Below are 26,978 nucleotides of genomic sequence, written 5' to 3'. Positions count from 1 at the left end.
ACTGCATGGTCTTAGTCACATTAGTCCCTTTCTCTACTCACTTAGTTATATTTGGTTAAATTAAAAATTGTTTTATTGATGCATTCTTGTTCAATGAACTATGTAAGGAGGTAAGAAAAATATAGAGATGAATTAGACAAGGCCCCTGTCTTCAAACAGAGTAAAATTTTCTAAATAGCTCTATTACTGGTAACATAGCTATATTATTGAAAACGTTATGGATTATCTGGATTGTCATTTATTCAGAAAATATTAATTGGTGCCTAGTATATTAGAGAAAATGCACTGCATAAGACTTGGGATGAAAGGATGGAAAATTGAACATGATAGCATTTACATCATCAAAAAACCCATAATCAAGGAAGACAGAGTAAAAACCTACATATAGATGCTGATTCATGACTTAGGTTATTACTATTATTGTGCAATATACAAATATACTGTTTTATGTATGGGTTATACCTTCAGCATTGTTTGCTGTTTTACTCTGAAAACAATAGTAGCCTATTATTATATTTTGCTTTGTTTTGTCAGTGGTGGAAGTGGTGAGGGAATATATATTTTTATATCTGTGCAAAATCAAAATGGCATAAAATCTCCAATATTAAGATTTTGTGGTTGACTTATTATCCTGATAACCCAAACATAATTAGTATAGTTAATACTTCCATTCATCACTTTTCATATTTCAGCTATGAGTTTCACAGGAATCAAAATAAACAAAACATTCCACTGTGCAGTGAAAATGCTCAGAAGCTTGATCCAAAGTACCTCTCTCAAGTCATAATGAGTCAGCGAACTGACTTGGCTTTATTTTTAAAAGTACATTTGCTCATGTAGCGATTTTTTTTAGCTGCTTTATAACAGCTCATACTATAGTGTATTTGAAGATATAGCTAAGAGAAGGTATATTAGCAAAAGTTGATAGATTGAGCAGTGAAAAAGGAGCAGCTAGAAGTAGCCAAATATAGAATTCTATGTTGTAAGTTCTCATGTGATAGCAAACTTTCCTCAGCAGCTCAGTAACAACAGCTAAGCACAAATGAATGAAAAAGAAAAAGCATAAAATTTAAACCTCGTAAGTCTGTCTGCCTCTTATAACAATAGATCGTTTAACGTAAATGGAGCATTAATTGATGGCATTTTTCAGTTTTGGAAAAGTCTGAAGGGGAAACTAGAGTCCCTTACCTACTGAATTGGCATACTTTCTCTATTCTCTGCACCCACCTTGCAGAAATAACGAGGCTCATCAGGGCTTGTCAAGGCACTTCAAGATTCCTCAACTTCTCTGCTACACCTTTCAGAATGAACATCTGACAGCTGCAACTAATAACGAGCCTTAATTTTAAAAAAAGTAAAAGAATGTCTAAAGATGTAGTATGACAAATTGTTATCCAACAATGTAAAGAAATTAAGTATTTTGAGGAATTTAAAAGTCTATTTAGTGGATATTTATTATAAACAATATATATATAACATTATTCATAGAATTTGAATACAAATAAGATAGATTGAATACAAACTTTGTGCTATTCCATGTTGATCACAGAAACACTTCAGTATGGTATATATGTGTCAGTGTTTCAGTCTATAATTGTGAATATAAGTTCTCCCAGTAACTAGAGCATTCCAGTTGGATTTTCTCTATTTAGACAATTGCATTTGTTTTATGATAGATAACCAAATAAATAGGAGCAAAATTAAACAACAAATAAATAGGAACAAAATAGATTATCAAGAATAATCCATCATAACTTTTCATCTGAATACTGGGTATCTGTCTTTGCTATAAATATGAAACAATGAAAATATAATTTCTAGGCAAATGGTTAGGTATACAGTATTCCTTACTAAATTAAAGTTTGGCTAAACTTTTTCTCGCTTATACTTAATTGTAAAATATAATAATAACATAGTTTTATTCTACTATTGATCTCATACACAGGAGAAAGTTTTCCAGTATCATGATTCACTATGCATAAAACTCAGGAGACTGTTGTAAAATCTTTAAATCACAAATCCTCGTGGATAAAAATGAACAGTAGAACCAAAATTCAAGGTTATAAAAGCTACTATCAACAAGTAAATGTCATGAAAATATAAATTATTTTTCACTGAGCAGGATAACAACACGAATAAGAGAACATGTAATAAATAACTTGTTATGATAAATTCAGTACAATAAAACAATTCATTCAAAGCTTGTGATAAAATATTCAGTGTAAAACATACATAAATATACCTTAGCACTTTTTAAAAGGCCCCTTTAATAACAAGTCACGTAAATTGCCAATACCGATTAAAATAAATATAGAGAGAACTGAGTTTAAATACTTATACTTTTATCTTGATCTATTTTTTAATTCAAAAGACCAGAAAAGCTTGCATTTTAAAATTATGAAATGTTTTCAAGTCCCCAATGTATTCCTGAATATGATATTTAAATTAATTGGGCTGTGGTGGCCCTTCTCACAAACAGCCATCCTTTAAAAATCAGAGCTTCCATAGCATTTTATCTTATTTTGGAGGAACCTAAAAGGAGAAATAATGTCTTGAACTTTACTATGTGACTTATTTACTTTGTTAACTTGTTTAGAATATTATTAAAACCAAAGTCTTCAATTATTTACTAAATCAACACTTGGATGATATATGCCAGTGTTTTCCAGCCTGCCTCTATCATAAAAATCACCTGGGGCCTTGAAAAATGCAGATTTCCTGGCCACATAACAAACCTACTGAATGCAAATATCTAGGTAAAGAGACTGGAGCAAATTTGAGAAACACTGCTAAAACAATGGCCAAAGCAGACCTTTATTTTAAATACATGTTTTTCCTTCTAAAAGAGGAATTACTTCTCATGAAGTTCCATAAACAATTTAATATACATTCAATGAGTGTTTATTCAATGGACCATATAGCATAGTGGTTCTTAGTGTTGAACAGACTCTGGAACCAGACCACCCGGATTCAAAATCTGACACTGCTATTTACTAGCTGTTTGACTTTGTGATACTTAAACTCGTTTCCTCCTCTGTAAAATGGGACTAGCAGTTCACCTAGTTCATAATGTGCAAATTAAATTTATTCTTACATGTGATAAACTTAATATCTGACACAAAAATACTCAATAAACACTAGTCAGTAATTTATTGACTACTACTGACAATTATGAATATAGGCTGCATGCGGTGGTTTGGTTGGGGCGGGGTAGTTAAAATGAATAGCAGCTCTTTAGCAACCCATAATTTAGTTCAGGCTACAGACAAGTAAATTGATGAATTATTTATTTATTGTTGCCGTAACAAATTGCCACAAATTTGGCAACTTAAAACAACATGCATCGATTTTCTCATAGTTTCCATGAGTCAGAAGTCCATGCACAATAGGGCTCAGCTGAGTTTTTTGCTTAGGGTCTCACAAGGCCAAAGTCAAGGTGGCATGCCTGGCGAAGCTTTTAGCTGGAAGCTGTGAGAAAGATCTGCTTTCAAGCTGCTTCAAGTTGTTGGCAGAATTCATTTCCTTGAGGCTGTAGAAATGAGGTAGCTGTTTCTTTGCTGGCTGGCTGCCTGGGAGCTACTCGCTGCTACTAGAACATGCCTGTATTCCTACTCATGTGGCCCTTTCTATCTTTAAACCAACAATGATGTGTTGAGCCCTTCTCATGTTTGGGATCTCTTTGACCTCCACATCTGCCTTTCTCTTCTGTTTTTAAGAGCTAATGTCATTATAGTGGACCCACCCTGATAATCCAGGATAATCTACCTATTCCAAGGTCAGCTCATTAGTAAAAATAATTATATCTGCAAAATCTCTTTTGGCATGTAACTTAACACTTCCAGGAGAGTAACACCAGGGAGTAGAGGTCATGGTGGCCAAAATTCTGCCTACCACTGTGAGAATTACAATCAATAATATTTAGTAAATTGGCATAGAATTTTCATTAAAAGGGTTGGATTCAAATCTCAGCTTCATCATGCTTACCAGTGATCTAAGTGTTAGTTTCTCTCATCTGTACCTAGGAGTTGAGAATATAAGCCTTAGCTGAGATAATGTATAAAGTCTTTATAAACTTAAATAGTTGTATTAGTCTGTTTTCATGCTGCAGATAGAGAAATACCCGAGACTGGGAAGAAAAAGAGGTTTAATTGGACTTACAGTTCCACGTGGCTGGGGAGGCCTCAGAACTAAGGCAGGAGGCGAAAGGCATTTCTTACATGGCAGCAGCAAGAGAAAACAAGGAAGATGCAAAAGCGGAAACCCCTGATAAAACCATCAGATCTCATGAGACTTAATCACTACCATGAGAACAGTATGGGGGAAACCATCGCCGTGATTCAAACTATCTCCCACCAGGTTTCTCCCACAACACATAGGAATGATGGGAGTACAATTCAAGATGAGATTTGGGTGAGGACAGAGAGCCGAACCATATCAACAGTCCTCAAGTGTTAGTCCATTTTAGTGTTATTGATAGAGTTATGTATAAGTTCAGTGAGGAAACAAAAGTGATTAATTTGGTCTAGAAGAGGACATGTACACTTTAGAGAGGAAATGCAATTTAAATCGGATGATAAAAACGTATAGGCATGCAAAGCTGCCTGTTTTATAGAAGCTACTAACTTATATTTAAAACATATTGCATGCCAGAAGTTGTACTAAATACCTTATATGCTAAATGATCGTTGAACTCTACTAGCCCCAGAAGGTGCATAGGTTTTAACTCCACTGTATAATATGAAGTTGGTTTTGATCAATAGTGTTGATAGCAGGAGTGGTGAGTGCATGTTGAATCACTTGGAACACTTCCAAACTATGTGCAAAAAATAAATAAATAAAGTATCTGGAAGTCTACAAAAGAAATAATATACTGTGCTTATACACGAGAAAGAGGAACTTGAGACACTTTTCATTTTGTGGCAAACATTAGCAGGATAGATGGCTGTTCAGAAAAAAGACTTATGTTCTTGGCCTTATTGAAGTTAGAGTTGTCCAAGGAATTGAATATTATCTAGCTTGTGTGATGTAAGAAGAAAAGTTTCTGTGTGATATATTAATCTTGTAGGGTTGCCTTAACAAAGTACCACAAACCGTATGGTTTTAAGAGTAGAAATTTGTTGTTTTACAATTCTGGAGGCAAGAGATCCATAGTCAAAGTTTCAGAAGGGTTGGTTCATTCTGCACCAAGCCTTTCTCCTTGGCTTATAAATGGCTGTGCTCTCCCTGTGTGCACATCTGCTTGTGTCCACATTTCCCATTTTTATATAAACACCAGGCATATTGGTTTAGGGCCCACCCTAAGAATCTCGTATTGACTAATTACATTTGCAATGATCCTGTTTCCAAGTGAGGTCACATTCTGAGGTACTGGAATTTTGAGGACACATGATTGAATCCATAACAGGTGACTTCTGAGAGATGTCTTTAAACAAGGAGGGGAGGTAAATGCTTTTCTTCAGCATTTCCTCCTTTCTGTAGGAGAGAATGTAAATGTCATGGCTGCAGATCTAGATGATTTGGGGATGCAAGTCACAGATGACAGAAAAATCAGATAGAAAGAGCCTAGGTCCTTGAAAATGTAGAAGTATCCTAACCAAGTCTAAACTACTAACCTTCATACTTAGTTTACAAAATAATGAAATAGTCTTCTATCTTATTTCAATGACTTTTACTTTGAATTTTACTAAAAATACAAATGAAGAAATAGTATGTATTTTAAACTTGTTATTATGTTTTGAATTATTTTTTCACATGCATTTTTTTAACTAAAAATATTTTTATTTTCCTTTAATGAGCTCTTCTGGTGTGTTAAAGACATGATTTTTAAAAATGCAACTGACATTTGGGAGGCCGAGGTGGGCAGATCACAAGGTCAGGAGATTAAGACCATCCTAGCTTACATGGTGAAACCACGTCTCTACTAAAAAATTTAAAAAGCCAGCGTGGTGGCGGGTGCCTGTAGTCCCATCTACTGAAGAGGCTGAGGCAGGAGAGTGGCATGAACTCAGGAGGCAGAGTTTGCAGTGAGCCGAGATCACGCCACTGCACCTCCAGCCTGGGCAGCAGAGCGAGACTCCGTCTCTAAATAAATAAATAAATAAATAAATAAATAAATAAATAAATATGCAACTGACATTCATTATTTTTGGTGGAATATGACATTGTTCCATATCACAATTGTTTTTATGTAATGGATTTTTAAAAAAATAAGATCACTAAGTTAAATTTCATTTTGTCTTCCTTCTGTAATTTACTTATGTAAATATTTTCCCTTTTCTCTTTTGGTTATATGCATATATTTACCCGGTGAAAGTCAGCATTTGTCCAAGTTACTGATCCTTCATTAGAGAAACATTTATTTTGCAGTATGAAACCTTTTGTAGAATGGAAAAGAAGCTCTTTCTTAGCTGCCTTTTCCTTCTGCCTTTGTTTTCAACTGATGGCATAAGTAGAAAATGGCAGCCAGGTAACAGGTTAAAGATACTGGCTTGCGCTAGATAAGCAATAGGCTCTCTGTAACATGAGTAGCTTCACTGATGGGCTGAGTGCTACTTTTGCTGTTGCAGGCTTTAGCTGCTTATATAAGAAATATTTTAATTCTATATGCCAGTGGTTCTTATGATTTTTTTGGTCATGAACCTATTTGATAATCTGTTGAAAGCTATAGATTATCTATCCCCCAAAATGCACATATCTGCAAACCATTTGCATACAATTTCAGGAGTTTTAGTGATACTGCAAATTCATCCATGGAAACTAGTTAACCACCCTGGGTTTGTGCAATTTTGAAACATACTTCCACTACTTATTTCTATTTTTCATAACTAACCTAACCTTAAAAAGTAAATTTTGAAATGCAGTGGAATTGTGCCAAACATAGAAAAAAATTAAAATTAGTGCAGTTTTCCTGGAAACCATGGCTTCTCTTTTCTGACTATTTGTTTCCTTCTTTTTTTTTTTTTTTTTTTGATGGACTCTCGTGCTCTGTTGCCCAGGCTATAGGGCAGTGGCACAATTTCGGCTCACTGCAACCTCTGCCTCCTGGGTTCAAGTAATTCTCCTGCCTCAGCCTCCTGAGTAACTGAGATTACAGGCGCCTGTCTCTACACCTGTCTAATTTGTTTGTACTTTTAGTAGAGATGGGGGTTTCATCATGTTGGTCAGGCTGGTTTTGAACTCCTGACCTCAAGTGATCCGCCAGCCTCGGCCTCCCAAAGTGCTAGGATTACAGGCATGAGCCACCAAGCCCAGCTGTTTCCTTCTGATGTTTCTCTCAACCCATCTCTTCAACATCTTGGCACTTTCCTTCAGGAATCGAGAATCTCTACTTATTTTCCTCTCAAAATAATGTTTTCTTGAAAGGGCATGATAGAGCATTTATACTCAAAATATAAATGTATAATGAAAATTAAAGTGATATCACTCCTAGAGATAGTTGCTAAATAGCAAAGGACAAGGAATATGTATCTAAGTAAATTCATTTCTAATAGTAGATACGGGCATCTGGGATAGGTGAGCAAGGTGCATCATTGGAGTGAGAAGACTTCTGGGAGACTATTAACCTTACCATGAAGCAGTTCACCATTCTCCAACGAGTAAGCCTAGCCATGTAATGGAATAATACTTTATAGTGCAGATTTTACCTCTTACATAGTGCTGTGATACAGTTTTCACTATTTTGATCAATTTGTCCTCTAACTTATATAATTTTTTATAATAATTAAGTTATCCTGTAATGATATTGTAGTGTACTTTATTTGTAGAAACTATAAATTCAGTAATTTTTTCATCTCAATATTTCACGTTGTCAGTGCTTCATGACTCTGAAGTCATGACTCTTTCATTCATTCTGTCATTGAATGCAAAATTATGTGTTTACTTATTAGAAAAGAACTTTATTACAAAATTTATATTGCATAAAATTAAGATCAAGCCCGGGAGTCAAAATGCAATAGTACTAGCCCTGCTAACTTAAAGAGAAAACACGATGATACCATTTTGTTTCAATGTGTAAATGCAAAAATACTCAATATCGTTTGTACTTTAAGAATGTTCTTTTGCTTTACTGATGAAAAATCGTTACAGTTAGCATATTCCTTATAGATTATTTTTGTGATTGTTCCATTGCTACAGTGCAGTAAAATGCAAAGCAAATAATTAGGATGGAAATACACATAGTTTTTATAATTCAGCAGTGTACCTTTATTTACAAATGTAAGGCTAGCCTTACATTTGTAAGGGTATTTTTTTATTCCCTTCTTAAGAGATTGCTCATAAAAGTATGTGCTTAGGATGCTACATCAGTCAACATAGGCTAGGCTGTGCAAATCAAGTAACACAAGGATCTAACTGGCTTATATATTAGTTTTCTATTGTTGCATAACAAAAAATCTTGGCAACTTAAACTATTCTCATTTATTATCTGACAGTTTCTATAAGTAAGTTTGTATGAGTCATAGGTCCTGGCACAGTGTACCTAGTTTCTTTACTCAGGGTAGCACTAGGTTGAAATCCAACTGTCAACTGGGTCTGTGATTTCATCTTAGGCTTGAGGTTCCTTTCCAAACTCTTTCAAATTATTGAAAGAATTCAGTTCCTAGAAGTTGTGGACTGAGGTCTCAGTTTTCTTGCTGGCTGCCAGTTAGTCACTCTGAACTCCTACATGTTGCCCTCAGGTCATAGCATGTGGCTGTCTTACAATATGGCAGCTTATTTCTTCAATGCCAGCAGGAAAGTCTCACTTAGTCTGCTACAGATTAGTCTGTCTAATGTAAAAAATGTAACTATCCCATCACCTTTGCCATATAAGGTAACTAACCATGGGAGTAGTGACTATCTCATCACAGTCATGGGTTCTCTCACACTCCAGTATACAATTAGACAGATGATGTACACTAGGGAGCAAGGCTATTAGGAGCCAGTTTAGAATTCTGCTAAACGAAGCTTATTGTAACAAATACTGATTCTGGCTTAATAAAAATCTATTGCAGGTATGTGTGACTCTTCAGAGCAGCTATCCTTCCTACTTAGTAATTCTGGCTACTTTAATCTTTTCTACCATTATATTTACATGAGACTTCTTCCTCAACTGCCTTGGTGGGGAAAGAAGCACTAAAGAGATAATAACAAGGATTTAAGTATTTCCAGACTGAAGTGAAATACCAGTTCCAATCATATTTCATTAGCCAAGAACAGTCAAACATTTATGCCTTACTTTAAGGGAGCAGGAAAATAAAATCTTCTTACTGATAAAGAGTTTCTCCTTAGCCAAATTCTAGTCAGGTTCTTTTGAATTATCTTCCAGACTAGACCTCAACATTCAGATCTTCATGCTCATCTTTGCATCACCAGATTTTAGCAAGAATATGGTGAAATTGGTTTACTCAGAATTCCTCAACTTTAATATCTTATCAACTTTGATATCTGATTGGGTTTCTTATCCTGCACCACCCCCAGGTGATATCTGATCACTGTGGCCTGCCTTCAGCAAGAATCTTGTTAGCTCAGTTTAACAAAGAATTACCCTACACTCTTAGTATGTAATTTTCCATCCACCACCACCCAAACTCCTGTGCTCCTTGACCATAAATCCCTAACTTTTCTTTGTTGTATTTGGAGTTGAGTCCAATCCCTCTCTCCTACTATAGCCCCACTGCAGTAATTTCCCTGAATAAACTCGGTCTAACCATTTTAGCAAGTATTTCTAATATCATTTTTCTTTAACATCACATACCTAGAAGTAGAGGAGAACTAGATAACTAAATGTTGGTAAATAATATAAATGTCTATCCCAAAATTGTTATTAATCTCAAGATATTTTCTCATTGCTGGATCATATAGTAGTATAGAATGAGTTCTTTTTATTTTTAAAGAGATTTGAGGTATAATTTACACACCATACATTTCACCCATTTGAAGGACACATTCAATGGTTTTGAATATATGTACCAGATGAGTTCTGGAATGCAAACCATTAATAAACATTTCTTAAGTGTCTATTGTGTATGTAATACAATATTAGATTCAATGCAGAGAAAAATGAAATAAATGTTTTTTAACATTGAGATCACAATCTAATTGGGAGGGAGAAAGTAAGTATATAGGAAATCACTAAACAACAAACTCAAGTATTTTAATATATAACAAAATATTCCAAACAGAATTTCAAAATGGGAAGAGAAATTATATTTATTGAATATCTACTGTGTGACAGCCAATGTGCTAAATGTCTTTTGCATACAATCTTACGTAAGTTTCATAATAACCCTGTTTCCCCAAATTTTACAAATGTGAAAGCTCAGGCTAATAGAAGTTAAATGTCTTGGCCAATTTCACATAGCTAGAAAATATGAGTTAGAATCTAATTCTAATTTATTCTTAATCTAAAATCCATGTTTGTTGTATTAAACAATATTTTTATATCAAAAGATATAAACCCAGTGGAGTGTTGTGTAAAAAGGGCTAGACATAAGTTGGTAAATTACTGGGTTCTCTGTGTGTGTGCATGTGCATGTGTGTGTGCGCATACACACGTGTCCATTTGTGCCTGTGTATATGTTGACTCCGCTTCATTTTCCTTCAAATAAATAAACGTTAAACCTTCAGATAACACCTGAGGAATTTCAAGCTTCTTTCCATTTACTCTTCTGTTGTAAAACATTTATGTATTTATTTATTCAACCAGAAATTATTTATAATGGGCCTACTATGTCTCTAAGCACTTACTCTGCTAAATCCTGAGATAAATACAGTTTGGATTTATTTCTCAAGAAATTGCTACAATAAAGATGATAAAAGATGATTATAAAGTGCTACTGAAGCTTAGTAGATAAAGATGATTGGTAATTGTGCTGATCAGGGAAGTCTTCATGAAAAAATAGTTTGAAAGGCAGAACTTGAAGAGTAGGTAAGATTTTTGGACAGAGAAAGAAATACAAAGAATAGCAGAAAGCATGACATGAACAAAGTAGGAAAAGCAAAAAGGCAAAGGTAGCATTTGGGATAATAAAAGCTATCAAGTTTTTTGGAATGCAAGGAATATAAAGAGGAGTGGTGGACGATCACGGAAGGCTTTGCTGGGTTAAAGAGAATCATACTTGACAAGGAGTTTGTGGCTTTCTGTTAATGCTAGGACACATTCATAATCTCTAGTGGGGAAAAAACACCCAGAAATTAGGGAAGATCAGATGGACTCAGTGTCTTTCAAGACCAAGATAATGGAAGATGGCTTTGTAATGCAACCCCCAGTCATGAAAGAGAAAAATGTTTTTCTGACATTATAAGATTGAAGTTAAGCTAATCAGAGATTATGCCTCTTATGTAGATCTATTGAAGGATTTTGGCAGAAAACTAATCTTCGCAATGTGAAATGTGTCTAAGTTTTTAGATATTTGAGGAAATGCAAACTGCAATTTGAAATATGAGGTCTGACATTTCTACCAACGTTCACCCCTTTCTTCTAGCTAGCGGCAGAAAATGTGTTGACGAGACAAAACTTCTGACTCACGGTAGTACCTGAATGTGTGCTTTTTATAAAGCATATGAGGGTACTTTGAATTTGTTTCTTGAAGACGAAGTAGCATATTTTAATGGAAAAAGGCAGGAGAAAGGACTTCTTCAGGAAAGACATTTATCAAAGCAGGAACTGCAGGAAGAAAGAAGAAAGGATAACATAAGGAATGAGGGAGTAGCCATGAGTGGTACCCTGAATATACAGGCAATAAGATCGCAAGCATTTTTGCATGGTAAAATGTGAAGTGTAAGCTAGACCAAACGTATGAATCTCACATTTTCACCACCCTTTCTCTGTATGTTTGAATATAACCTTACTTTTTTCTTAAATCAAGTTTGTGTGTATTTAGAAAAATGAGCAAACTAGCCTACTGTCCCAACCTATACCTTGATCCCTCTCTGGCATAGTCATCGGACAATATCAGAAAGAGCACCATGGTAAACTGGAGGGTGATAAGTGTATCTGCCCCTAGACAATATCTTGATTAGAGAACAGGCACCCTCCCACCTTTAAAGGCTAGATGGAGACACTTTAGGTGATAAAAGAGAAGTGCCTATCACATTGGTTTAAATTTGTGGTAGTTCTTGTGCTTTCTGTGATCTTTGGCACATTATCTGGCTAAATCTTCTTCAAACTATATTCTAAAACAGAGCTAGGAGTGTCCCCCACCCTAGTCACTAAACAGTTTTCAGAAAGATGACAGAAGACAAAATGGGCCAAACAATATAGTGCTTATATTAATCTGTCATAGCAAGAGGAATGTGGTAAAGGGAACCCTCCCGTTGGCAGTTCAACGGGGGAACTGAGTTGTGCCATCTGGGAATAAATATTCTATGTAGAAGTCTGGGATCTTACAGTGTCACATACTTTCCCCATTTTTTTTTCCTGGGGGGGATGGATCATAGACATTTGTAGTTTTTCATATTCTGACAAGGAGTTTTGGGTTGCTTGTTTTAGTTTTTATCTTTAATTGGCAAATAATAATTGTATACAGTTGTGGGGTAGAGTGAGACGTTTTGATATATGTATATATCATGGAATGACTGTATTGAGCTAATTGACATATCTACCACCTCACATACTTATCTTTTTTTGTAATAATAACATTAAAAATCTACTCTTTTAGCAATCATTTTTCATTTGTTTTTTGTTTTAAGAAATTCAAATGGCTAGAAGAGAAGATATAAAATGTTCCAAACACAAAAAACTATAAATATTTGAGGTGATGTGCAGCCTAAATACCCTGATGTGGTCATTACACACTGTATGCTTGTATACCATAAATATGTGCAAATATTATTTATCAATTAAGAAACTAAAAACAAATTTACATGATCTGAGCAAGCACTGAGAGGCTGGTGGCTGCCTCTGGATCTTGAACTGATGGTGTTGGATAGACAGCGGGAAAAGACAATAAAACAAAACCACTAGATATGGAAGGTGGAAACTATTTCCACAGGAATTTCAACTATGGTTTGATTATATTAAAGAAGTATGCCGGGAATGGAATTCTTCACAATTTGAGAAATGAAGAAGGGTCACCGAGTGCTTGAAACATTATGCCTCCTATAACGTATTCATGTAAAAGATTTAAAAGTTCTAAACTTACACAGTAGTTTCCCTTTACCCACAAGAAATACATTCCAAGGCTACCAGTGGGTACCTGAAACCTTGGATCTCTTAGTATATATCATACCGAACCATATGCATACTAAGTTTTTTTCCTACACTTACATGTCTATGATAAAGTTTAATTTGTAAATTAGGCACAGTAAGAGATAAACAATAATGAGTAATAAATTAGAACAATCATAGAAATATACTGTAATAAAAGTTAGGTGGTCTCTCTCTTTCCCTCTCTCAATATCTTATTGTGTTGTACTCACCCTTCTTGTGATGATGTAACTTGATAAAATGCCTAGGTGATGATAGGAAGTGAGGTGAATGATGAAGGTATTGTGACGTAGCATTAGGCTATTTTTGGACTGACAATAGGTTAGGAGGATTATCTGCTTCAGGTAATCCTGGATCATCAAGCCATGACTATTTTGATGACCAATAAAGCAGTTAGCATAGACAGTGGTGAGTATTCTGGACAAAGAAATAATTCATGTCCTGTGCAGGGCAGAATGAAACAGCCAGGGATTTCATCACACTACTCAGAAAAAAGCACAATTTAAAATTTATACATTATTTATTTCTGTAGTTTTCTATTTAATATATTTTTTTACTGCTGTTGACAGTAGCTAGCTGAAACCATGGAAAGCAAAGCCATTGATGAGAGAGGACTACTGTACTTTTGGTGACTTGTTTTGTTGCTTTAGAATAAGTCTTTGGCAGTGCGGATAACTTCAAGGGAATGTTTATTACTTTTTTTGACGACCCAGCAGAAATGATGGAAAAAGATCTGTTAATATCAACAATATGGTGGGCATTATTATGGAAGACTGAAGAAAAGTGAACTGTAGAATACAGCTTCAGGTTTCATGAACATTTGAGAATCCTTTTATGAATTTTACTACTAATTTTTGTAGATTAAACTGATTCAGGTGGAGAAAGAAAAAGAAGAGGAGGAAGTTAAGTCTATAGATATTTACAGAAAGCCAAATAAATTGGTTGATATTGCATTTTAGACTGAGCTCAATTTTGGTGGCTGAAGCAAAAGAGCCATAGCAAGACAGATTGGGGTGTTTGTGGAAGATCAGAAAATGAGTAAACGCAACCCTCAATTCCAGAGAACACTTTTGTGAGTTTATTTTTTGGCTTTTGTTTTCCCTATTAGAAAATGGGTATCTAATGGTAAACTATGAGCTCATGAAAGATCATTCCCCAATCATAATTGTATTTTGATATATTGATAACTGAACACCGTGCAGGTTTTGAGGATATGATGTTGCTCTCTAATGTGACTAATATGTTCATTTGCCTAATAACCGTACAAGTAGTATGTCGTTGTTATGTTTTTGTTTGTTTTATCACATGAGTAGTCGTGGTTAAGTACCTTAGAAATCCAACATCATGTGAATTTGGCCACCTTAATTCCAGGTGGTGTATTTAACCCTTTACTGATTGCATTGGGTGAAAGAGTGGGTAAGAGAGCAGAGATTTAGACAATAGAAACTCCATTCCTACTCTTTCTTTCCTGAACCAAATGATGACTTCCAATTCAAATCAACTTAGCTGTTACATTTTCTGTGGCATATCAGCTTGGGTGTAATAAATATATGACTGCTTATATCCTAAGGCAGTATGTTATGTTTAATAAGTGTTTAATTCAAAGTTATTTAATTGCCTTGAAAAGATATGTTATATTTATCCTTTTTGGCTTTTTAATTTGAAAACTCGGAAATTTTCATGCTACGCTTCACTGTTCTTCTCTTTGTTTCCTAACTATAATTCTCCCTGTTTTACAAGTGGAAACAATTTACTTACACAGAGATTGAAAAGGTACTGGCAGCTAGCACAGCAGGTTGGTGACCGAAAGAGAAAGTGAAATGATTCCCTGAGCTCAATTCCATTTATTAGCCAGTTTCAAAGTGAAAAAGTGAATCTATTTTTAAGGAGAATAAAAAAATTAAACATATCTTTGTGTCAAATATGAAGAGAAATTTTGTGTCTGCCTATGCTAAAACCATCAAAGTTAAGCCTTTTGATTTTTCAAACGCATTTCACAGATCTGTATTTACACATATAATAAAGGTCAAAACAGTAACTTATTATCAGATGCCATTTTATTTAAACAGCTAGAGAAGAGACTATTTATCTTATTAAGCTTTTCAAATAATTTGCTTTCCTGAATGTGGAACTTGTGATGTGCTATGTTATTTCATTTGAGCAGTGCAGTGGATAAACAAACAAACAAACAAGCAAACAAATTTGGGATGTATATTGGCAGATGAGTACACAACCTGTTTGGAGGGGCATTAAAATTTTCCAGGAAGAGGACTAGTTGAGTTAACTTTCAGTAATCTATGAGAGGCAGTTCATTTTTTGGAAAGAGCTTGGGCTTTGGAGTTAGAAAGATGTGGGTTAAAATCTTGACTTGGATAATACAGTGTAAACAACCTTGAGAAAGGTAACCTAGTGATTCTAAGACTTTTAGGTTTCAAGAACCAGCAAAATTAAAAAAAAAAATAGTGTCATAGAGTAATGTGTGCTTCCAGCTTCTTATTTCACCAGGTAAAGATGTAATAAAACTCCACAAATAAATGCATGAAAATGTAACAATTAACATCACTATCTAAGGTAGATAATTGCTATTGGCCTAAGCGATATCCATATTCTTCCTTACTAATTTATAGAACCTCAATTTTGTTCATGAAAGCAACATACCCAACTAAAATATTACATTTACTACATTTTCCGGTCTCCCTTGTACCTAGAAATAACCATAAGATGTAGTTTTGGGCGATGAGACATGAGGGGGATTCTATTAGGATTTCTGGAAGGGTTTTGCATTCCTGATATAAATGCCACTCCTTCTTCCTTATTGATTCCTCCTTTTTTTCCATACCTGGACATGAAGCTGGAGGTAAAGCAGCCATCTTATGATCTTGCAATGACTATAAGGATAGAGGTTATATGCTAAGGAAGTCAGAGGAGAAGAGGAAAAGGAGCTTGGGGTCCTAATGGCTTTGCGGAACCACCTTATCACCTTTGGATTACCCAATGCAGGAATTCTTATGTGAGAAAATTACTCCTTATTTGTTAAACCATTATTTTCTAGGTTTTTGTTACTAATAGTTATATGTAATCCAAAGAAGCATATCACCGTTTTGTGAAGTAAGGGACATTGTAATATTCTAAAGAGTTTTGCCTTGCTTTCTCCATTAAAAAAAAAAAAATCATGTCTCCTTTTCTCTATATTTTTCCATCTTCATTAGCTTGTCAGGGCATTTTTAGTCCCATGTCACATTAGCTAGTGCTTCTACTTTTTGTTATGAGATTGCTTAGGTTTATTTATTCTATCTTCTACACGAGTCATTCTCCACTTCCAGATGTTTCTTTCAGTGGAAAATCTCCTTCAGGACTTTTCAGATGAAGGCTCCTTTTGATGCTTCCAAACCTGTATTCTCATGGGCTAAGAAATGATGAATATGTCCTTTGTCATTTATTCCTTGAAACCTTGTTTTTCCTTAGCTTTAGAGTTTTCTAGGTTTTGTGTAACTTGTGAAAAAGAATGGAAGAACACATCCTTTTTACCAGTTCTTTCCCTGAAGCATTAGGATATGCCTAAAGATTTGAATGTTGTTGTCTTACTTCACTACCCCTTTGAAGCAGTTTCAGCTAAGTTGTATTTCAAAGAACATTTTCTTTTTATATTTTATAGTATATTATTTAAAAAATGAACACTTATGGTTATGATGACAATTATAGCTGCGTTGTGTATTGTATTATTTGTCTAAAAGTTGAAAAGTTGTCCCAATTCATCTTTTTACCTTGAATTTATTTTATAAAATATTAATAGTCTGAATCTCCTTTCTTGTGAACATATCTGGCTGTCTGTTCCTAATATGTAATTTTAACCTTCACATTTCATTAACTTTAGAAGTACATCTTGTAATATCCTATAGATAAATTTATCTCTAAATCCAATCACAGAGCCTTTTCTTTTTTAATAGAGAGCAACTAACTTTAAAATTATTTATGGAAATAGTAAGTTTGTTCTTATTTTATCATCATGTTTTATGATTTATTTCATATCTATTTTCTTTTTTGGTAGAAAATGTTTATTTATATTTGATTCCTTTGTCTTCTGGAAAATATGCATTTTTGTTTTTATTTGTATTCATGGTAAACATTAATCATGGTTAAATATACCTGAATCTATCATTACTTAATAATTAATGCCATAAATGATATATGATTTATTGATGTTGTTTATATGCTAATCGTTTTATATGTAAGTTTTCTGTTGCCTTCAGAAATATCTTAAAGCTTTCTTTACCATTTTCCTGATTGTTTATTTCACCCAGTATTTAAAAGTTACTTCTTTCTCTTAAACAGCTCCATTTTCACTTCAGACTAACTCAGTTTTATTTATTCTTATATGTGTTCCATGCTTTATAGAATTTCAGAAAACAGAAGCAACAAGCCCGAAGTACAAAACAGGAGTAAATTTAGTGAGGAAGAATCTCCCAAATTTGTTGCTTGGTGTTCTTATTATGAGATATGGAATAATCCATTTCATTGTCCCAACTTATGGAGGGGGATTTTAAGCCATGTCTGCTAAGTTTTTCCAAGTCATTGGATGGGAGGTTGACTGATGTTGAATTAGGAAAGGAACACCTCTGGATGACCATAACTGAACCTTTGAACCAAATGTGTTAAGGTCACAGTAGTCAAGTAATCATAGTAAACTTGCTATTCATTCTTCTAGAAAACTTGTTCCCCAGATAATTGCATATTCACTCCCTCACTTCATTAATGTCTCCACTTAAATATCACTTCCTCAGGGAGATCTTCTCTAACACATCTACTTAGAGTTATAACTATCATTCTCCATCTCCTTACCTCATTTTATTATTTTTCCATAGCACTTATTGCCTGAATTTCTATTATCTATTAATGTATTTATTCTTCTTTCCCAATTTTTCTTCTTTTTAATAGCTGTATTTCCAGGACCTAGAACACTGCATGATACACACACATTTATTTATTGAATAAATTAATTATCTCTTGTTCCCTGAAGCAGTGAAACCATAAATATAGGACTGAATTGGGTAGGGGTGGTAATTAGAAAAAAAAAAAAAACTTGTTATAACTTCAAAAAGTGTTTGGTCACACATGAATACTCTGGATCAGTCTATAGGTGTCAACTTGTTAGAAAGAATTTAGTAACTATAACACTCAAGATACAGTATTGGCATAGCTCTTTTATGCTTAGTATTCACCTATGCTTATTTAACATTCTAAGTTACAAAGCTCCACTTCCTATCTCCTTTACTAAGATCACATAGCATATCTGAGAATTAGAATTCAGGACAAATAATAATGGAGAATGGTTGTTGTTCAATAAAATATCCCTGACCTCCCTAGAAAGACTGAGAAGTAGAAGGTGGTTTATTTTCTTAAGATCACTTAAATATCCATCATTATTTCAGGGCATTGTTTTAACTTTCTGTAATAGAAACTACTATCGTCTGCTAGAACTTTGGTCACTATTTCATAGTTGTTGATATTTTGCACCACTTAATATGCTTTTACTACTTATTCAGTGAGAAGTTTGAGGAATTAAGACCACTAAAACTGTTAAAAGGAGTAAATGGATTTGTTGAATTTTCTTTATTTAAAATTTTAACTTTTATTTTAGATTCAGGGAGTACATGTGCAGGTTTGTTACATGGGTATATCATGTGATGCTGAGTTTGGGATATGAATGATCCCATTACCTAGGTAGTGAGCCAGATACTCAATAGTTTTCCAGCCTTGCCTCCCCTTCCATTTCTCCTCCCTAGTAGTCCCCAGTGTCTGTTTTTCCCATCTTTATGTCCACGTGTGCCCAATGTTTAGCTCCCACTTATAAGTGAGAACATACGGTATTTGGTTTTTTGTTCCTGAATTAATTTGCTCAGGATAATGTCCTCCAGCTGCAATTGCACTGCTGCCTGCTGCAAAGGACATAATTTTGTTCTTTTTATATACCTGCCTAGTATTCCATTGTGTAATATGTACCACATTTTCTTTATCCAGTTTATTGTTGGTGGTCACCTAGGTTGATTCCATGTCTTTGCTATTGTGAATAGTGCTGAAATGAACACACAAATGCATGTGTCTTTTTGGTAGAATGATTTATTGTCCTTTGGGTATGTACCCAGTAATGTGATTGCTGGTCCAAATGGTAGTTCTAAGTTTTCTGAGAAATTTCCAAATTGTTTTCCACAGTGGCTGAACTAATTTACATTCCCACCAACAGTGTATAAGCATTCCCCTTTCTCCAAGGCCTTGTCAGCATCTGTTGCTTTTGAGTTTTTAACAATAGATATTCTGATTGGTGTGAGATAGTATCTCAATGTGGTTTTGATTTGCATTTTGCGGATGATTATTGATGTTGAGCATTTGTTAATATTTTTGTTGGTTGTATGACTTCTCTTGAGAAGTGTCTTTTCATGTCCTTTGCCTGCTTTGTAATGCGGTTATTTCATTTTTCCTTATTGAATTGGTTAAGTTCTTCGTAGAATCTGGATATTAGATATTTGTCAGATGCACAGTTTGTGAATATTGGCTCCCATTATGTAGGTTGTCTGTTCACTTTGTTGATGGTTTGTTTTCCTGTGCAGAAACTCTTTAGTTTATTTAGATCCCACTTGTCAATTTTTATTTCTTTGCAACTGCTTTTGAGGACATAACCATAAATTCTTTCCCAATGCCCATGTTCAGAATGATATTTCCTAGGTTTGCTTCTAGGATTTTTATAGTTTGAGGGCTTACTTTTAAATCTTTAATCCATCTTGTGTTGATTTTTGTCTATGGTGAATGATATCTGTCCAGTTTCATTCTTCGGCATATGGCTAGCCAGTTATCCTATCATCACTTACTGAATAGGGAGATCTTTTCCCATTGCTAGTTTTTGTTGACTTTGTTAAAGATCAGATGGTTGTACATGTGTAGCTTTATTTCTGGGTTCTCCATTCTGTTCTATTGGTTTATGTGTCTCTTTCTGTACCAGTATCATGCTATTTTGGTTACTATAGCCTTATAGTACAGTTTTAAGTTGGGTAAGTTGGTATAATATAGTTTTAAGTTGGCTAAATGCCTCCAGCTTTATTCTTTTTGTGTAGGATTACACTGGATATCCAGGCTCTCTTTTGGATCCATATGAATTTTAGAATAGTTTTTTTCTAATTTCATTTTAGAAATAAAATATTTTCCAAACAAGCAATCACTAAGGGTATTTGTTATCAGTAGACCAACCTTACAAGAGATCCTCAAGGAGTTCTAACAGGCTACCACAAAAACACACTGAAGTACATAGCCCACTGACTATATGAAGCAAAAATACAATAGAAGCTATAAAACAATCAGCTAACAACCTCATGATAAGATCAAACCTCCCATATCAATAGTAATTTTGAATGTTAACTGGTCTAAATGCTCCATGTAAAAGGCACAGAGTGGCAAGTTGGATAAAAAAAAGACCCATCTTTCAGCTGTCTTGAAGAGACCCATGTCACATGTGACAACACTCTTTGGCTCAAAGTAAAGGGTTAGATATATGCAAATGGAAAACAAAGAAGAGCAGGGGTGGCTATTCTTAAATAAATAGACATTAAACAGAAAACAATGAAAAGGGACAAAGAAAATAATTACATAATAATAAAGAGTTTAATTCGAGAAGAAGACTTAATTATTATAAATAAATATGCACCCAACATTGGAGCACCCAGGTTCATAAAACAAGTATTTCTAGACCTACAGATTTTGAATGTCTAAAGAATGCTCTGGTCATAATGTGGAGGAGAAATTGCAAAGAGTTGAAATTAGATGGAAGAGGATTGATTAGGAAAATTTTTACAGTATGAAAGAAATGATTAAATTGTGAATGAATTGTATTATAGTGAGAATGGGAAGGAGAGGAGAGATTTGAGAAATATCTAGAGGGAAATCAACAAAAAGTTTTAATTTATTAGATGCATTGAGGAGTAAAAGCTAGAATTTGTTTTAAGGATTACTTTGATTCTTTCTCCTGAATGATAGGGGTAATTGATGGGGCCAGTGACTGAGGAATGATATATATATAAGGAAAGATAAGCTTGAGAAAATAATCAGTTCCACTTCAGATAATTGACTTTAAAGTGCATTTGAATATTCAAGTGAATGTAGGAAATAGACCATAGACTATAAGTGTTTGGAGGTCACTGGAGAAGTTAGATGCAGAGATATAAGACTTGGGTGTCATATTATCAGCGACAGTTAAAACCATAGAAGTGGGAATGATTACATAGTGAGAGGCTAAAAAATGATAGTGGCTTAGAAAAATTCCAACTTACCTTAGTTATTTATTTTTTATTTAAAGAGATAGAGATTATAAGAAATAATTGAAGTATTTTATAAAGTAGTCAATGGCATTTGGAAAAGAAGAGGAGTGAAAGTCAAGAGATAAGAAAGTTATAGGAAAGGTCAAGAAGTTTAAGAATTTTGAAATGTCTATGACATTTGGCAAATAAGAAATCATTAGTGATATTGTTGAGAGCAGTTTCAATGGGATAGTGGGAGTAGCACCCAGAATTTAGTGGGAGGGAATTAATGGAAAGTGAATATTTTACTAAAAATTTACAGGGCATTAAAATATCCTTGAACATAAGCAGCAAGAAACCAAACCAAAAGTGTCATAAATGTATTATAATACGTAACAAGAAGATGTGAAATAGAACATTTCCGGAAAAATAAAGACATTATCATGCACCCAACTTCTTTCCATAATCATGTTCTAACATCTTCACACTGTTGACTTTTGTCCTTAGGTTCTGTTCCCTCATAGCTACAATATATTTGTGATAGAACTAAGCATCACATTCTCCCACACTGAGACAACGTCCAAAAGGCAGGAGGAAGATGGCACATCTCTTCTTGTATAATGTTTTTAAGAGTGAAGAAAACATGTCCAAAATTCCCTACCAGATTTCACCCATATCTCATTGGCCATCGCTGTGACACAGTATTATTTCTAAATTAATAATTGGCATAGGTCATGAAGTAATTTAAACAAATCAAGATTCATGCTCCCTCTGAACATATGGGTTGGCTGGAAGAGGACAAAAGAGGGTTTCTCAGGTTCTGGAAAAAAATGTTTCTTGGTTGAAATGGTACTTATAAAAATGTGTTAACTTTGTGAAAATCTAAATAACTATACATTTAGGATTTGCACTCTGCTGCATATATATTATACTTCAATAAAAATTTACATACATGGCACAAGTATACATATGTAACAAACCTGCACGTTATGCACATGTACCCTAGAACTTAAAGTATAATAATAACAATAATAAAAAATTTAAAAAAAAAAAGAAAATAAGAGGGGTGAGAGAAGGGAAAAAAAAAATATATTCATCATCCCCCATGGGTCTTGCTGAGAGCAAGAGTCAGCTTCACTGAAGGCAATTGTCATCAGAACTCAAATTTGGGTTCTGGTTAGCAAAAAGGAAAGTAGAAAATGGCTATAGGTTAGGTAATCAATAATCTCTGTCTTTCATCCATGTAAATAATACAATTTGGTCAAAACAATCTGTTAGCAATAAGAAAAAATAAGAGACAAGTATTAAAAACAACAAGATTTATTCTTTTTTTTTTTTGAGACGGAGTCTCCCTCTGCCTCCCAGGCTGGAGTGCAGTGGCCAGATCTCAGCTCACTGCAAGCTCCACCTCCCGGGTTTACGCCATTCTCCTGCCTCAGCCTCCCAAGTAGCTGGGACTACAGGCGCCCGCCACCTCGCCCGGCTAGTTTTTTGTTTTTTTTTTTTTTTTTGGTATTTTTTTTTTTTTAGTAGAGACGGGGTTTCACCGTGCAAGTTTTATTCTTTAATAGCACTACCTTTAAGAAAGCAGTTGATTTATTCGTCCAATATTTTTACTGTCTCAAAAGAAGTTAGTATAATTAAGCTACAAAAAGAAATGTGCCATTGAATTCATCATGTCAGTGATTCTCAATCCTATCAGAGACAACGAATCCTATAACTATCATTTTTATAGCAACCCTTTTACTATCCTTAAAAGGAATTCATAATGTAACATTTTTGAAAATATAATAGGCATGTAAATGCCCAGGCTTGACTACATAGAAGGTTTAATGGAGGAGTGAGATACTTGTATTAAAAGGAAAACTTTAGTTGAGTTAAATTTAAAAGAGTTTAATTGAGCAAAGAATGATTTGAGAATTGTGCAGCCTCCTAAGCTAGAGTAGGTTCAGAGACTCCAGTGCAGCCACGTAGTGGAAGAAAATTTATGGACAGAAAAAGGAAAGTGATATACAGAAAAATGGAAGAGGCTTATTTAAAAATGGTTTGAAAAGTTGGCCACCTTTGATTGGCCAAAACTTGGTGATTGTCACAAGAAGAGGCTACAGTCTGTATACGACTCCATTTAGGTTATAGTTCATGATGTATATATGTATAGAGTACATGTATAGAGAAACCTTTAGGCCAAACTTAAAATATATAAGGAGACAACTTTAGGATAAACTTGATTTAACACTTGTATGAACATATAAGGAATACATTTGATTTTGTGTAGTCAGAGGAAAAGAAGTCAGTCTACATAAAAATTACAGAAACTGACAAAGAGATTTGTATAGATGCTAAATTACAAACTAGTGTTAACTTTGTGATAACAGAGCACCATTACTAGTGTATGATAAAAGAAAGGGAAAAGCATTCCATGAAACTGATCCCTCGTGCCCAAAAGTTTGGGGACTGCTGAACTAAATGACTGAGACCTAATCATACAACTATAATATGCTTCCTCTCGTAAAAATCTAACCAACATATTAATAGAGCTCCTATTAATTATAGCGAAAGGCAATAGAATGAATTGCACATCTCAGATCCTATTTAAGATGTCTCTAAAGAGACTAAAACACAACAGTGGAGAAGAAAACCAAAACACCAGAAGAGTGTTTTAGTCTCTGGCTCTTATAGCTACATCAAATAGTAAATTCAGCCTAACCCTTAGCCAGTTTAACATAAAATCTCACACTAAAGGCCTATTTATTTCAATTTATTTTACCTAGTACACAATATCCATCTTTCAACAAAATATTATAATTACAAGGAACACTAAAAGATAACACACACACACACACACACACACACAGCTTGAGGGGACAGAGCAATAATGCATGAATGAGTGTCCTTGACAAAAGGTCAATAGAAACATACAAAATGGAAAATCAAAGAGAAAAATTAATGAAAAAAAAAAACCAGAAAGGAATATCTGAGAACTGTGGGACAATTTCAAAGATTAATTGTTAGAAGAAAAGTTATGCCAAGGACTTTGCCCTAATTATCTGCCTAGTTGACTTCTTTCTTCTTTCTCTCTCACTGGGGTGGAGGAACGGGTTGAGGGAAACACCTTATGTACTAGTTGAGGTTTACTAGAGAAACATAACCAATAGAATACATACACATGGTGATATTTGTTTTAAATAATTGTCTCATGTGACTATACAGATTTGGTGAGTCCAAAATCTTACTTGGGAAGCATTAGGCTGTCAACTCCAGAAAGAGTTGCAGTTCCAGTCCAAAGGCAGTTAGGGTGAAGGCCAGAAGAGAAAATGTTGCAGGTGAAATCTGAAGGTCTGTTACTGGCAGAATTGCCCCTTGCTCAAAGGAGGTCAGTCTTTTGTTCTATTTAAGCCTTCAAGTGATTGGATGAGACCTGCACAAAATATGGAAGGCAATCTTCTTTAATCAAAGTCCACCAATTTATTTGTACCTCTTATTCAGAAACACCCTTACAGAAACATCCAGAATAATGCTTGACAGAATATCTGGGCACCAGGAACCAGCCAAATTGACAAATAGCATAACTTGCCTATGGGAAGCAAGTGTATAAGTTACATCATACATCTTTTCAAAAGCCACACCAGCGTGGAGAATGGAGTGAAAAATTTAAGTGCTGAAAGAAAGAAAAAAAAAAACACCAATCAAGAACTCTGTATCCAATTAAATTATCTTTCAAAATTTAAAGAGAAGTACATTCTCAGTCAAACAAAAATTGAGGTAATTTGTAACCAGTACACTTTCCTTGTGAGAAAAGTTAAAAGAAATTCTTCAGAAATAAAATAAATCAGAAACTTAGATTTACATAAAGATAGAGAAGTAATAAATGAAGACAAAATAAAATATTTTATTTTCCTAATTCTTAATTGATCTAACATATAACACTTGTTCAAAATAATGAGAGTAAAAATGTATTTGAAGATTATGGTTTCTGGGTTAGTAAAATGAAAGTGAATAATGTAAGACATGATGGGAGACAATAGCTTGGAATAAACTGTTATAAGGTATATGCAATACCCATGAAGTAGTATAGTGTTATTTGACAGGGGCATTGGTTGTCAATATGTTAGTAGCGGTGAATTCATACCAGTCTGCAGCAACTTGATTCTTGCCTCCTTGGAAGAAAGAATTCGATTGAAGGGCATAAGTCAGAGGCAGAGACTGAGGCAGGTTTTAGAGCAGGAATGAAAGTGTATTAAAAAGTTTTAAAGTAGGAACAAAAGGAAGTAAAGTATGGTTGGAAGATTGCCAAGCAGGCAACTTGAAAAGTCCAAGTGCACTGCCTAACCCTTGCTTTGGGGTTTTATACATTGACATAATTATGGGACTCGCCTTTATTTTCCCCTGATTCTTCCTTTAGGGTGGGCTGTCCACATGCACCGTGGCCTGTCAGTGCTCAGGAAGGGCCATGTTCACAGTGTGTTTACTGAAGTTTAGTGTGTACTCATTTGAGGTGTTTTTCCCTTACCAGTCAAGTGTTCTTGGAGGATGATTATATACCAGTTAAACTCTGCGATTTTGCCTCTTAGTGTGCATGTGTGAGCCCACTTGCCCAAACCCTTAGATCTGATCGGGAAGCTGCTTATCACCAGATTTAGGTGCTTTCTATCTCTTAGGAGACTGCCTTTCCCTGGAACTGGCTGCAACCAATTATTATTTTAAAAAGTCAGTTTAAAACCACATGACCATCACCTAATGGTAGCCTGACATTCCTGGTGGTGGTACTTCCAACATGAAGAAGAAACGAAGACTTTCCAAGACAAATACAAATGTTGAGGGATTTTATCAATACCAGAACTATCCTACAAGAAATGTTAAGAAAGTACTTTATTTAGAAAAATGAAAGGATATTAATGAGCAATAATCACCTGAAGGCACAAAACTCACTGGTAATGGTAGCTACACAGAGAAACCCAGATTACTATAATGCTATAACTGGGGTGTGTCAATTACTGTTATCTTTACTAGAAAGAATAAACAATGAACTAATAACAATAATAAGTTAAACAGCTTTTCAAGACATAGTACAATAAGATATAAATATAAACAACAAAAAGATAAAAAAGCAGGGGGATAAAGTTCAGGCATAGAGCTTTTCTTAGTTCAATTTTTGCTTGTTTGTTTATGCAAACAGTGTTAATTTGTTATTGTATCAAAATAATGGGTTATGTGATAGTATTTGCAAGGTTCATGGTAACCTTAAACCAAAAAAAAAAAAAAAAAAAAAAATACATGGATACACAAAAAATAAAAAGCAAAAGCTAAATCACATCGCCAGAGAAAACTACCTTCACTAACGGAAGATAGAAAGGAAAGACAGAAGGAATAGAAGACAATAAAACAACCAGAAAGCAAACAGGAAAATGACAGGAGTAAGTCCTTACTTATCAATTATAACACTGAATATAAATGAACTGAGCTCTCCAATCCAAATACATAGGGTGGCTGAATGAAAAAACAATGCCCAC

This window comes from Macaca mulatta, chromosome X (assembly GCF_049350105.2).
Source record: "Macaca mulatta isolate MMU2019108-1 chromosome X, T2T-MMU8v2.0, whole genome shotgun sequence".
NCBI classification, from domain to species: Eukaryota; Metazoa; Chordata; class Mammalia; order Primates; family Cercopithecidae; genus Macaca; species Macaca mulatta.
This window is presented reverse-complemented; position numbering follows the sequence as displayed.